The sequence below is a fragment of the Elephas maximus genome, chromosome 22 (assembly GCF_024166365.1).
Source record: "Elephas maximus indicus isolate mEleMax1 chromosome 22, mEleMax1 primary haplotype, whole genome shotgun sequence".
Classification (NCBI taxonomy): domain Eukaryota; kingdom Metazoa; phylum Chordata; class Mammalia; order Proboscidea; family Elephantidae; genus Elephas; species Elephas maximus.
The window spans coordinates 26,586,902-26,601,529 of record NC_064840.1 but is presented as its reverse complement, the minus strand read 5'-3'; the positions used below and the strand labels follow the sequence as shown (position 1 = coordinate 26,601,529).

General features: G+C 38.7%; 1 protein-coding gene across 6 annotated transcripts in view; it reads left to right on the top strand.

Moving 5' to 3' along the window:
* The window catches only part of MTMR3 (myotubularin related protein 3), a 191,305-nt gene that overhangs the window by 78,997 nt on the left and 97,680 nt on the right, over positions 1-14,628 (top strand). For all 6 annotated transcript variants that reach the window (XM_049866859.1, XM_049866860.1, XM_049866858.1 and 3 more), the window contains exon 2: positions 12,872-12,924. The gene's annotated coding sequence lies outside the window, so the exon portion shown is untranslated. The remainder of the gene's footprint in view (positions 1-12,871; positions 12,925-14,628) is intronic.

The following is a 14,628-nucleotide window of genomic DNA, read 5'->3' as shown; positions in this document are numbered from 1 at the left end:
TACCTGAACAGTGAATAGATATAAATGAGGAAGCACTTAGAAGTTGAAAAAGGTATCCAAAGTAGTGACAATGAAGAATCCACTTCTTAAAATTTTACATCTCTGAATTGTTTTGTATTGCTTCCACACAGTAATCTTGCCTTGAGTCTGTTGCTTAATATTCAGGGCATGTGGAAGGAAAGCCATTTGTTTTCAGGTTAGTGAAAAAGAAGATTTCTTTAGAATTGTTTGCCTGCTTAAAGTTTTGAACTCTTAATGATCCTGCATTTGAAAGCAAGACAAAAAAAAACAGAAACAAAAACATCAAACCCATGGCCATCAAGTTGATTCAGACTCATAGCGACCCTATGGGACAGAATAGAACTGCCCCATATGGTTTCCAAGGAGCAGCTGATGGATTTGAACCACTGTCCTTTTGGTTAGCAGACTGAGCTCTGAACCCATGTGCCACCAGAGCTCAGGACTGTGTAAAAAGCATACTGCTTTTTTTTTTTTTATTGTGTTTATTGTGTTTTCAATTCCTACACAGATTGTTCAGTGACAAGAAGTTTATTTTTAAACTTAGACATAATTATGAGTTTTTAAGTAAACTATATTTGAAAAAGAAAAAACAATCTCCATTCTTCAAACTAGGATTTGAACCAGTGAAATTTAGATATACAAAATGGACTTAAGCCACCCAGCAAGCCACTGCAGAAAGCCATGAGATTCTTTGGCCTTGCCCAAATCACATCTCTTGCCACAAACTTTCTCCCCAAACTTTCAGTAACTGAAAAAAAGCAAATCTGTTTACCAAAGTAAGTATCCCGGTCCCTTACCTCCACTCTCTGAGGAACTTTATAATGCAAAACAAACAGATGAACAGTAAGATTGATAATGAGAACTAGGCAAATTCAGGAAGGAGCCCTGGTGGTACAGTGGTTCAGCGCTTAGCTAGTAACCTAAAGGTCAGTGGTTCGAACCCACCAGCTGCTCCAGGGGAGAAAGATGTAGCACTTTGCCTTCTTACAGATGATAGCCTTGGAATCTCTATGGGGCAGTTGTACTTGGTTCTGTAAGATCGCTGTGAGTCACAGTCTACTCGAGGGCAGTGAGTTTTGTTTTTTTTGGTAGGCAAATTCAGAAAGGTTTCTTCTGCTTGTTCCCCAACAGCCCAAACAAAGTTTTCTCCTCACTGCTGACAGTGATAGGATAATATCTATATATGCCTACAAAGAAGAGCAGTTAATATGACTGTTACTCAAATTTATATACCAACCCCTAAGACCAAAGATGAAGAAATTGAAGGTTTTTACCAACTTCTGCAGTCTGAAATTGATCGAACATGCAATAAGAATGCACTGATAATTACTGGTGATTGGAATGAAAAAGTTGGAAAGAAGAGGAAGGATCGGTAGTTGGAAAATATGGCCTTGGTAATAGAAACAATGCCAGAGATGCATGATTGAATTTTGCAAGACCAGTGACATCTTCATTGCAAATACCTTTCTTCACCGGCATAAATGGTGACAATATACATGGACTCTCCAGATGGAGTACACAGGAATCAAATCAACTACATTTGTGGAAAGAGATGATGGAAAAGCTCAATATTATCAGTAAGAACAAGGCCAGGGGCCAACTGTGGATCAGACCATCAGTTACTATTACGCAAGCTCAAGTTGAAACTGAAGAATATTAGAACAAGTTGACCAGAGCCAAAGTATCACTTGAGTATATCCCACCTGAATTTAGAGACGTTTTCAAGAATAGATTTGATGCGTTGAACACTAATGATCAAATACCAGACGTATTGTGGAATGACATCAAGGACATCATACATGAAGAAAGCAAGAGGTCATTAAAAAGACAGGAGAGGCAGAGAAGACCTAAATGGATGTCAGGAGAGACTCTGAAACTTGCTCTTGAATGTTGAGTAGTAGGCGCTCCTTGGAAACTCTGTGCGGCAGTTCTACTCTGTCTTGTAGGGTTGCTATGAGTTGGAACCAACTCAATGGCAATGGGCTTATGGATGAGTTTTGTGCAGTCATTTTGATGTCCTTTTTGGGTGGTGTTGACAGTTTCTTTTTTCCGCTTATTTTTTTGTGCTGAGTAGTTTTTCATTAGATATTGTCTTTTCCTCTTATTCATTGGTGTTGAGTTTGTTGTTGCTTTTTCTTTATGTTTTTCCTGTATTTTATTTTGATGTGTAGGATCGTTAGTCTCCTTTGTGGTTACCTTACTCTTTACCCCTGTTTTGTAAGTTTAAACCAAACTTTTGTCGCTTTATATTGACTTCATCTCCATAGGAAAGATCTATGACTACATTTTTTGTCTTTCTTTATTAATTTAATGTTATCGTCTTTTGCATAATGACATCCCTGTTTCCCTGTTTTGAGTGTTTTTTACCTTAATTTGTTTTTGTGATTTCCCTATCTGAGTTGATACCCGGTTGCTCTTTCCCGTGCTGTAGTCATCGGTTGTTACCTGATGTTACTGATTTTCTAACCAGAGGACTCGCTTTAGTATTTCTTGTAATTTTGGTTTGGTTTTTACAAATTTCCTAAACTTCTGTTTATCTGGAAATGTCCTAATATCACCTTCATATTTGAGAGACAGTTTTGTTGATACATAATTCTTGGCTGGCAATTTTTTTTCAAGGCTTTATATATGTCATCCCATTGCTTTCTTGCCTGCGTGTTTTTTTTTCTGAGTAGCCAAGCTTAGTCTTATTGATTCCCCTTTGTAGGTGACTTTTTGTTTATCCCTAGCCACTCTTAAAATTCTCTGTTTATCTTTGGTTTGGCCAGTTGTGGGGTTTGATGAGCATCTTGGATGGCTATCTTCTCGTCTTTCACAATATGAGGGAAGTTTTCTGCTAACAAATCTTCAACAATTCCTTATTTTCTGTTCTCCCTCCCTGTTTTGGTACTCCAGTTACTCGTAGGTTATTTCTCTTGATAAAGTCCCACATGATTCTTAGGGTTTCTTCATTTTTTAAAAATTCTTTTATCTGGTTTTTCTTCGAATATATTGATGTCAAGTGTTTTATCTTCAGTCTTACTAATTCTGACTTCCATTGCCTCAGTTCTGCTCCTCTGACTTCCTATTAAGTTGTCTAATTCTGAAATTTTATTGTTAATCTTCTGAATTTCTGTCTCTATTAAGTTTGGCTTTGTGCTCTTGAATAACCTTCTTAATTTCCACAACTGCTTTATCTGTGTGTTCCTTGGCTTGTTCTGTGTTTTGCCTCATCTCCTTCCTGATCTCTTGAAGAGTTCTGTATATTAATCCTTTGTATTCTACATCTGGTAAGTCCAGGAAAATATCCTCATCCAGAAGATTCTTTGATTCTTTGTTCTGGGAGCTTGTTGAAGCAATCATGGTCGTCGTCTTTATGTGACTTGGTAGTAACTCCTGTTTCCGAGCTATCTATAAGTTATTGCATTTATTTTATTTTGCTTACTGTATCCTAGCTTCTTTTTTTGTTTTGTTTTGATATACCCAAATAGGCTGCTCAAGTGACCTAGTTTGATTATTGGCACCTTTGAAGCTGTGTCTTCCTGTCACCAGATGGCTAGAGCTGTTACCAGGTACATGAGCCCAGGAGTCCATTCACTTGTCTTGTGTGGATTCAGCTCAGGTGTCCAGGTGGTTGGTCTCCAAGACTATGTTACAGGTTCTCACCTACAGTCTTAGAGGAGCAGGGGTGACTGGTATAGGCACATGTATCTGGCTGCAGCAGGGGTTTATGCTTTGACCAAGGCATGGGTCTGACAGCTGTCCCCTGAGTGCCTCGAGGAAGGTGCATACCTCTTACCTAGAGCTCACAGGTGGGTGGACTCTGAAGCTAGATCATGGGCAGCCAATGCTTTTGCACCACTTATTCTTGGACCTGTGTTGTGGGTGGCTAGGTGGTGTGCATGGAACCACCAGTTTTCAGGCCCTTGATGTTGGTAGGTAAGGACCCTGCTTAATAGGTAGAGCGGTGTAAAACGTCAAAAACCTACCTCACCACCACAGAGCTAAAACAGTCAAAGTCAGACCTCAGGCACATACATACTTGCACTGAGCCAACAAGGGCCTAAGCTGCTGAAGTGGGTCCACACAGGTCCATAAAAAGTGAAAAGTATTTAGAGTTCACTGTCTGCTTGTGCCCTGGCAGAGTAGCCGCTTCTGCCCTGAGTTCCCAGCTTAGGGGAGTCGGCAGATTATTTTTTCCCCATTTGTTAATTTGTTCTTTCTCCAAGGCTGGGAGAGTAGCTCAGGGCGCACAGCTGGACCTGTTTCAGGCTCAGCAAAAGTGACTGCCACTGAAGCCAGCTCGGGGACTGGAACAGAGGGAGGAGGGATCAGATAAATAGGAGTGGGTTCTTTCAAGGGGGGTGCTCTTTGGTGTGTGTGGTAAATTAGAAGCAAATACTTAACCTCTGCCGAGTGTACTATTCCTCACTGATTTAAGAGGTGCGATTAGACTCTGTGCTGCTTGCTCGCTGTCTCTCACTGAGGAAACTGCGTGCTGAATGGTACCGCCAGCCCTGCTGTGGTTGCACAGTGGGATCAGACCTGCGCTGCTCTCTCTCTTTCTGAGGAAACGCGTCCCAAACTCTACCACCAGCCCCACCACGGTTGTGCCAGGGGATTGGGCATGTGGGGTGCTGGTTCTTGCTGAGTCAGGTCTGGCAGCTCCTCACTGCTTCTGAACTGTCCCTTCCTTCCCCAGCTGCTCAGTCTGATTTCCTAACCTTGGCTTTGATGTTTAGGGCTCCATGTTTGTCATTTATATAATCAGTTCACTCATTTTTTCAGGTCATTGTTGTAAGAGGGACCACCAGAAGCATCTGACTACTCTGCCATCTTGGCCCTGTCTCCTGCTCACTAGCTCTTAAGACCCCAGACGCCACTCACCAAAGTGGGATGCAGAACGTTTTCTTAATGAACTTTATTTATTATGCCAATTGACCTAGATGTCCCCTGAAACCATGATTCTCAGACCCCTGCCCCTGCTACCCTGTCCCTTGAAGTGTTTGGTTGTGTTCAGGAAACTTCTTAGCTTTTCGTGTAGTCCAGTTATGCTGACTTCCACTGTACTGTCCTTTGCTTCACCTAAGATAATTCTTGTCTACTATCTAGTTAGCGAATACCTCTCTCTGTCCTTCCCCACTATTGTAATCGTCAAAGAATGTTTTCTTCTGTGTTTAAACCTTTTCTTGGGTTCTTACAATAGTGGTCTCATACAGTATCTGTCCTTTTGTGACTGACTAATTTCACTCAGCGTAATGCCTTCCAGATTCATCCATGTTGTCATAGATTGAATTGTGTCCCCCCAAAAATGTGTCAACTTGGTTAGGCCATGATTCCCAGTATTGTTTGGTTGTCCTCCATTTTGTGATTGTAATTTATGTTAAGAAGATTAGGGTGGGATTGTAACACCACCCTTACTCAGTTCACCTCCCTGATCCCGTGTAAAGGGGGTTTCTCTGGGGTGTGGCGTGCACCACCTTTTATCTCTCAAGAGATGAAAGGGAAGCAAGCAGAGAGCTGGGGACCTCCTACCACCAAGAAAGAAATACTGGGAGCAGAGCGAGTCTTTTAAGCCCGGGGTTCCTGCTCAGAGAAGCTCCTAGTCCAGGGCAAGATTGACAAGAAAGACCTTCCCCAGAGCCGACACAGAGAGAAAGCCTTTCCTTGGAGCTGAAACCCTGAATTTGGACGTTTAGCCTACTTTACTGTGAGGAAATAAACTTCTCTTTGTTAAAACCATCCACTTGTGGTATTTCTGTTATAGCAGCACTGGATAACTAAGACATATGAGATGTTTCGTGGATTCATTGTTGTGTGTATATATCATAATTTGTGTATCCATTTGTCTGTTGACAGGCACCTAGGTGGTTTCCACCTTTTTGCTTTTGTGAACAGTGCTGCAGTGAACGTGGATGTGCATATATATTTTTTGGTGTGAGGGCTCTTAATTCTCTAGGATATATTCCAAGGAGTGGGATTGCTGGGCCCTGTGGAACTTCTATTTTTAGCTTTTTAAGGAAGTGCCAAATCGATTTCCAAAGTCATTGTACCATTTTACATTCTCACCAGCAGTGTATAAGTGTTCCAGTCTCTCCACAACCTCTCCAACATTTATTATTTTGTATTTTTTGGATTAATGGTAGTGTTGTTGGTGTGAGATGGTATCTCATTGTAGTTTTGATTTGCATTTCTCTCATGGCTAATGATCGTGAGCGTTTCCTTATGTATCTGTTAGCTGCCTGAATGTCTTCTTTGGTGAAGTGGCTGTTCATAGCCCTTTGCCCATTTTTTAATTGGGTAATTTTGTTGTTGTTGAGGTTTTGCAGTATCTTGTAGATTTTAGAGATTAGATGCTGATCGAATTTGTCATAGTCAAAATGTTTTTCCCAGTTTGTAGGTTGTCTTTTTATGCTTTTGGTGAAGTCTTTTGATGAGCATAAGTGTTTGATTTTTAGGAGCTCCCAGCTATCTAGTTTCTCTTCTGGTGTTTGCATCATTAGTAATGTTTTGTATTCTGTTTATGTCGTGTATTAGGGCTCCTTGCATTGTCTCTATTTTTCTTTCCATGATCTTTATCGTTTTATATTTAGGTCTTTCATCCATTTTGAGTTATTTTTTATGCATGGTGTGACAAGGAAGACATTTATAGCTGCCATTTATTGAGTACTTCCCATGTGGTAAAATCCATTGGTGTCAAGTCAGTCCCGACTCATATTGACCTTATACTACAGAGTAGAGCTGCCCCATAGGGCTTCCAAGGAGTGGCTGGTGGATTTGAACTGCTGACCTTTCGGTTAGCAGCCTGAGCTTTTAACCACTGTGCCACCAGGGCTTCTCCATGTGGTAGGATGACCAAAAAAAGAGGGGGGGAAAAATCCCAAACTCGTTGCTGTTGAATCAATTCTGTGTCATAGCAACCCTATATGGGGCAGAGTAGCATTGCCCCTTAGGGTTTCCAAGGCTATAAGTCTTTTACAGAAGGAGGCTGCCATACTTTTCTTCTGTGGAGCAGCTGGTGGGTTCAAACCACAGACCTTTCTGTTAGCAGCTGAGCGCTTAACCACTGTGCCTCCCGGGCTCCTTGGTAGGCACAGATATTAGCTTTAATTCCCCAATGACTTGGCAGGAAAGGTCTAATTAGTATCGTACTACAGGTAAGGAAATCAAGACTCAAACAGATGAAGTTATCATTTGAGATCACATTAAGTGAACTCCTTCGGACCTTTTCAGCTTTAAAATTCTAGGATTCCTTAGAGAGAAAATCCACCCTTAAATGTACACAGCCTTTGGGGTTCCTATTCTCCTTTTAGAAATTTCATTGTTTGGAATCCAGTCATGGAATGCAAAATGTGGAAAGGACCTTAGAAATCATTGATGGTAGGTTTTTCATTTCTTACGAAGGACGCTAAGGCCTAAAGAGCACACAGTTGTGATTTATTTTCTCTTTCAAGTTTGGCTTTAATGCTATAATTACAAAATGTGATTTCACCTGTGATTACAAAATGTGATTCTGTGTATGGGAAGGTGGACCAGGAAATGGAATTTAGTCAGGGCCCCAAAAGCCTCCTATAGATGACCTTAGTTGTATATGTAAATATTGTCTGTCCAAATAAGCAGAGTTTCCAAAAATTGAAGTTTAGTAAAGGACATTCCTTTTCCTTGGAAAGGTATAATATGAAAGTTGTGAAACTTTTCCACCTAGAGCCATTGAACCACTGAAAAGTGAAAGAGTCATACATAATTAAAAAAAAAGTTTAGTTCTTAGCATGTTCTTAAAATAAGGAACAAATGTAGACATTTGATTAAATTTTTAAAATTACTATAAACACTAAAAACAGGAAATAAAATTTTCTATAAATATAAACTTTCTACAAATGCAATAAGTAATCATTTATTATGGCTCTGTTGTTTTGAAGTTAAAATGTAGCCTTTAGCCATGAAAGTGCTCTCTTGGTGCCCCCCCCCATCTCCATTCATATTTGGAAGCCTGACCTAAGTCTTAGTTTTTCCTTGTGAATTTGGTTTGTCAAAAATAAACAACTCAGAACACCATTAACAGATTGCCGTGCAGGTTTAATAGACAGCTTTAAAGTTGGGCAGCATGTTATGATTGAATGAATTAGCACTCTGGTTAAGATTTTGAAAGTGCTATATATACAATTTTATCAGGAATTTGGAACAGAATATTTTTGATTGGTTGATGATTGTCAGAATACATAAATCTTATAAGAGACATGTGTGCTTAAACATTATCAAAGTAAAAATAGGAACCTTTACTAAGACAATCATAAGATCAGTGAGCCATGGTTGCAAGACTTCTGGAATTTCGGAAACAGGACGTGTTAATTACTTTTCGATTGTTTTTGAAAGAATAAATTTCAAGTGTTTCAGTGAGCCTGATCATCTAAAAAATTATATGAACCTAGACAATGTTAACTATAATAGTTCAAGGCATAGCTATATATTATTTATCATTATACGGCACATAGGTTTCTAACGTTTAATAAGATCACCTTTAGTGTCGTGGGTAAGAGAACTGTTTTCTTAAAGCAAAACTTATTTCATAGGTTCAATCTGATTAGTTTTTGTAGTTTAGATTCTTTTATTTTATAAATGGTCCAAGTTGGTGTGCCACTTTGCCCTTGTTTAAGCAGATGTGCCAGGTGACAGACAGTTGATCACATAAATTGTTATATGTAGGTCAGAGTAGCTTTCCATTCTTTCTGGCCCTCTCAGGGCTTCCATACCCTTCTTCCTAGTTATTATCTAATTATCTTCTGGAAAGGAACTTTGAGTATATTGTATTAGGTTTCCCCTCTAATGAAGCTGTACGGTGATATCCAATCTTATAGTGCTTAATATTCAAGTATGTTGATTTTTACTCTCTTTAGGGGTTTCTCTTACAATAGATCGAATCCTGTCCATAGTATAATATGTGATGGTAAAATTTTTACCTCTTATTTCAGGTAACTTTAGATGGTTTATTTTTTAGCCTTCCTCTTGGAGGTGGAATTGAAGGGTATCCGTAGTTAATCCCTCCTGCTCCCTACCCCATCCCCAATATACTGTTAAAGGGAAATAAAAGAAAGGCCACTGACTGTTTATTAGTATTTAATGTGTTTAACCATTCCTTGGAACTAGGCCTTTGACATAACCACGTTATATTCTACCTCTTCGAATGAGTAAATTTTCAATGTCACCCAAACAGTTCTTACTCTGAGGTGTGAATGACCTACTGGTGTCATGGGAAGGTTGCTTGCTCCAGAGAGCTCTTTTCAGTCTTACCTCTAAATGGCCTTTATCTGGCAAGTATTCATAGGAGACATGGGCAGGTTTTTTTCCCTCTGTGTTGATACACTTGTTTATAACCAAGCAAGCAGATGTTTGATTGTAGTTATTGGGAAGAAGAGTCCTTGCTGGCATTAAAACAAACCTGCCTGAATCTTTTTGTTGACTCTCCTTATTGTTTGGCTCATCCTTGGGATTTTATAGACACCTGTGGAAACTTTATACAAACACTTTTGTAGCATGGATGTCTCATATCTTTGAGAATAAAGTAAGTTATCAAGTAATTCTAAAACATGCCAGATGATACTTATAGTAAATAATAATGATTTACTTGAGTTAAATCTCTCAACTAGTTATATTCTTACTATTACACTTGGCCTGCCTCTTGAATTTAATCCCATTTCCCCCCTAAATTACCTGCTGGACACACATCTACTTGGGAGGCCACCTTTAAAGCCAGTGTATATCATAGCTTCTAAGCATCATTTCTTAAACATATCATCCTTCTTCCAGTCACAGAGGTTTTAAATGTTTGCAGTTATCTTTGACAAATTTGCTTTTCTTCCCCCAACCTGCTCTCATTGTCAATCAGTTACCAAGACCAGGCAAGTAATACTTCAACTTACTTCAGTCTTTTCATCTGCAGTTTCACTATCTTTGGGATATTGGGCCTTTAGGACTTCGTATCTGAACTACTACTCCAGTAACATCATAAGTGACTTTCTGCTCCAAACCATCTTATTGCTGCTGTATACTGTTTAGCACCACCACTTTTATGTTACTATTCTCCTGCTCGTATAACTTGGTTTTATGTCATTGAATGGAGTCTAGACTCCTTGGCCTAGCATTCAAGGCTCACAGTTGTGTCCTAACTGCCTTTCTTGCCTTCTCTTCCTAAACACTCTCTCGACCTTCTGACGATTCTATTTTTCTCCAAAAATGTACTTTCTTCCTCCTGTGGTATTTTGTAATAGCCGTGCACTTTTGAACCACTCCCGTTCTCCTCCTTTTCTTTATTATAAACCCCACCTAGTCTGTAAGACCCGGCTTAAATTCTATCTCTCCTGTGAAGCTGCCTGTCCTCTGAGCTCTGAATACACATACATGCCTGTTACTAGTCATTGGACGTTAACCTGATAGTACTTTGACACTTCTTGAGTTACGATGAGCTTTATCTCATCACTTTTTTGCTATATAACACTTTTTAAGTGGAGTGTGTTTACATTTACTATTTTAGCCGGGTCTTCTTTTTACAGGTGAGGATAATAAGATCCAGTAACCGGTCTTTAAGAAATGTTTCCAATGGCTCCTTTACTATCCTCAAGGGAAATTCATAGATAATATAATGTACCTACAGACAGAATTTTAAAAAATTAATATAGTACTGTGACTGTAATATAAAGGAAATATTAAAGGAAAGTAATTTGCAGTATTATTATTTCAATATGCAAATACTCAGGCAAAATTATACTAGAAAGCAAGAAAAAGCCCTACAGATTTACAAACCTCCCAGCTTTCACTGCTGTTCTGTGCTGTACCTAGTTAAGCAATTTAAGAGCATGACAGATCTTGACACTTAATACAGTTAATATGTAAAGCAACAAATATGAGTAGCTTTTTATCTTTTCTGTGTAGTGTGTGGTTAATATGGCTTGAGTTACAAAATTTAAATTTAAAATTATTGGGAGACAAAAATACTACTTGTTAAATGATTGAAACACTTTTTTTTATTGCATGTCTAGCTTCACTTTTGGAATCCCTGGGTGGTGCACATGGTTAACGCTTTTGACTGCTAACTGAAAGGTTGGAGTACACCCGGAGGTGCCTTGGAAGAAAGCCCTGGTGACCTACTTTTGAAAAATCAGCCGTTGAAAACCCACACAGTCCTAGGGGTTAGGGTTTACAACATATGTTTTTGGGAATTCAATCTATAACATGTACCTTCATATTATTTAAACCACCAGTCCCAAAAGATGAGTTGTGTCTGCAAATATTGAGAGAAATCGTTACAGAGAATCAGGTTGATCAGGTTTTTTATCTCTATAAAGGTGAGACTGTTGGCTAGTTGTGACAAGAATTGTGTTTTGACTATAATCCCCCCGTTTTAAAAATATTTTTGATGAAAATATACGCAGCAGAACACATACCCATTTAGCAATTTCTGTATGCACAATTCACTGACATTGATTACATTCTTCACATTGTGTCACCTTTTTCACTATCTCTACTCATTATTTCACCATCAATCACTTAGACTCACTGCCTCCTAAATTTCTCATCTGTGCTTTAGAGTTACCGTTTTCAATTTAATCTCATATATATATATATAATTTTTTTTTTAAAGTGCAGCGCTCAAGGCAAACATTCTTTACTAATTCAGCTGAGCTGTTATTTAATTTTGGGGCCTAGTGGCACAGTGGTTGAGAGCTACGGCTGCTAACCAAGAAAGGTCAGCAGTTCGAATCTACCAGGTGCTCCTTGGAACCCTATGGAGAAGTTCTGCTCTGTCCTGTAGGGTCGCCATGAGTTGAAATTGACTCAGAGCAATGGTTTTGGTTTTTTGTTGTTGTCGTTTAGTTTAGAGATGACTTCAACAGATAGTTTTGGTTCAGGGTTCAAAGATTTTCTTAGGGCAACAGATTTGAGAGTTCTCCTTTAGTCTCAATGGGTCTGGATTCAAAAAAAAAAAAATCGAAATTCTGTTCTCCACCCCCTCCTCCCCAACATCAGTATTCATCTATTGAGTCCTCGACCAAAACATTCAGTAGTGGTAACTGGGCACCATCCAGTTCTTCTGGTCTCATGGCAAAAGAGGCAGTAGTTCGTGGTGGCAGCTAGACGTGCAGTCAGTTCCTTCTTCGATTCCTGGATCATCTTCCTCTGCTGCTCCAGGTGAATAAGGACCGTTGTATTTTGGATGGCCACTGGCAAGCTTTTAAGACCTCAGGCACTACTCACTTAACTGGGGGGTGGGGGTGGTGTTAAGGACAGATAGTTTAAAAACAGTGTTAAGCCACTTGACTGGACAGTCCCACAAAGCCACGACCCTAAATCTTTGAACCAACAGTACTAATCTCATGAGGTGCTTGGTTGCATCTAACCTCCTTTTTTTCTAAAACATAAAAAGATAAGATCCCTTTGTAGAACCCAGCTATGTATACAAAACACCTTAAAGTACAAAGGCCAAGCCTGGAGGGGCTGCGATCTTAGTTTTTTAAAGTACTTGTTCCTGTAATGGCAAAGATTTCCCTATGAAGCCATAAGACATGATGCTTGATTGATTGCAAAAAGCCCTTAAATAGGAGTATCTGTAGATTGCTGGAAAGCTTCATTCTGTACGGTTGTACAATTTCCGAAGGTATGCTGAGACCAAACTGGGACCATTCAGCACAATTAAACATTCTGAAATTTATGGTTGACTAAGTAGTTACATTGTAATAATTTAAAAAATTTGATGTCTCATTCTTAAGAATTAATGACATTCTAACTTATAGAGAAGAGTACTGTGTAGATAACTAAGTGGTTTAACTTGATTCTTAGGATATTTGTCATTGTAAAACTTCTGGTTTTTCTTTTGCAGATTGCCTTGAGAAACCTTCTAGTACAAAAAGTTTGTGGGACAAACTTCATTTGGTAAGTTTGCTTTTACTTTTCTACCACTCTCTCTGTGCTGTTTTGAGACAGGGAAAAACTAATTTATAGGTTGATTTCTGAGATGTTTGTTCGTTTTCATATTTATTTAGATGAGCTTTTTTAATATTCATTTCAGTATCTCTAAATACGGTGTATTTGAATTTTTCATTGGGTCTCAGGCTAGGTTACTTTTTTCCATATATAATTATGCTGTAATGTAATACACTATGCCTGAAAACTTGCGTTTAAATAGTTATTTTATGAGTTGCAGTCCTAATCTCTTATTTAAAATAAGCAATCCTCATCAACCTGGAGTTCTTCTAAATTTAAACTCTTTATTTTTATATTGAGTTTTCTTAAACTGGTATGTAGCTACATGAAAATTGAGACCTCTTACTACTAGAGGTAGTAGTATTAATATAAATTTTAACTAGAAAGCAAGCTCTGAAAAATTTATTAGACCTGGTGCCATTGTGGAAAGTAATCCTTGTCCTGTCTTAGTATGTTTTCCAAGATCCATATATATCTCTTATCCATACCCATTGCTGTTGAGTTGATTCCAACTCATAGAGACCCTATAAGGACAGAGTAGAACTGCCCCATGGAGTTTCCAAGGAGTGCCTGGTGGATTTGAACTGCCGACCTTTTGGGTTAGCAGCTGTAGCTCTTAACCAGTATGTTATCAGGGTTTCCGTATATCTCTTTCAACATACTATATCTTCACTACTGTCTCTTGTTTCTACCATCTGTTAATTTAGGGAGTTATAATCCACTTTTAGTGAAAAGGGAAGTCGTTGCTTTGGTCTTAAATTTCTAAATCCAGATGATTCCCTTGTTCAGGAACCTTTAGCTTGACATTGCCTCCAGAATAAGGATCAGGCTCCTTAGTGTGGCATTTAGAGCTCATTACAAGTGGGCTTTAAATTCATCTCCTGCAACTAGTCATTCATTTTCCCCAGGCACCTCATGCACCTCTTGTTCTAGCTACAGTCACCTACTTATTATTTCTCAAATACTTTCTTTTTTTTTTTTTCTGCACGTGCCATGCTTGTTCCCCATTGTCTCTGTAGCTCAAAATCTGTCTGGTCCAGCTATTCAAAGCATGAGTCTTCCACGAAGCCTTCATTGAGTTTCCAGATCAGAATCAGTTTCCTTTGTCTTTTACATTACTGTAGAATTAATACTTACACATCTCTTAACACACTCTCTTAGTTGTATTTGTTTGTCACCTCCATAGGATTGTGGACTCCTTGAAGGCAAGAATCATCCTCATATTTTAATTTCCAGTTCACACAAACACTCCCTGATTCTTGGGATACCAGTGTCATCTCACTATAAATCCATTTTGACTAGGCTTTTTTGTTTCGTTTTTTCTTTTTAAGAACAAGGGAGGAGAATAGATTCTTTGGGGTTCCAGGAGGGATTAGTTATCATAATGAAGTTGATCCATGGTACCTGTTTTTTTTTTGTTGTTGTTGATTTTGTATTTGCTGAGTCTTTATGTTTTTTCATTTTGATGTGTACAATTGTTAGTTTCCCTTGTGGTTACCTTAATATTTACTCCTATTTTTCTAAGTTTAAACCAATCTTTTGTTTTTTTTATATCACCGTGACTTCCTCTCCGTATGAAAGATCTATGGTTACACTTTTTAGTCCCTCTTTTTTGTTTTAATGTCATCTTTTACATACTGACATCTCTGTTTC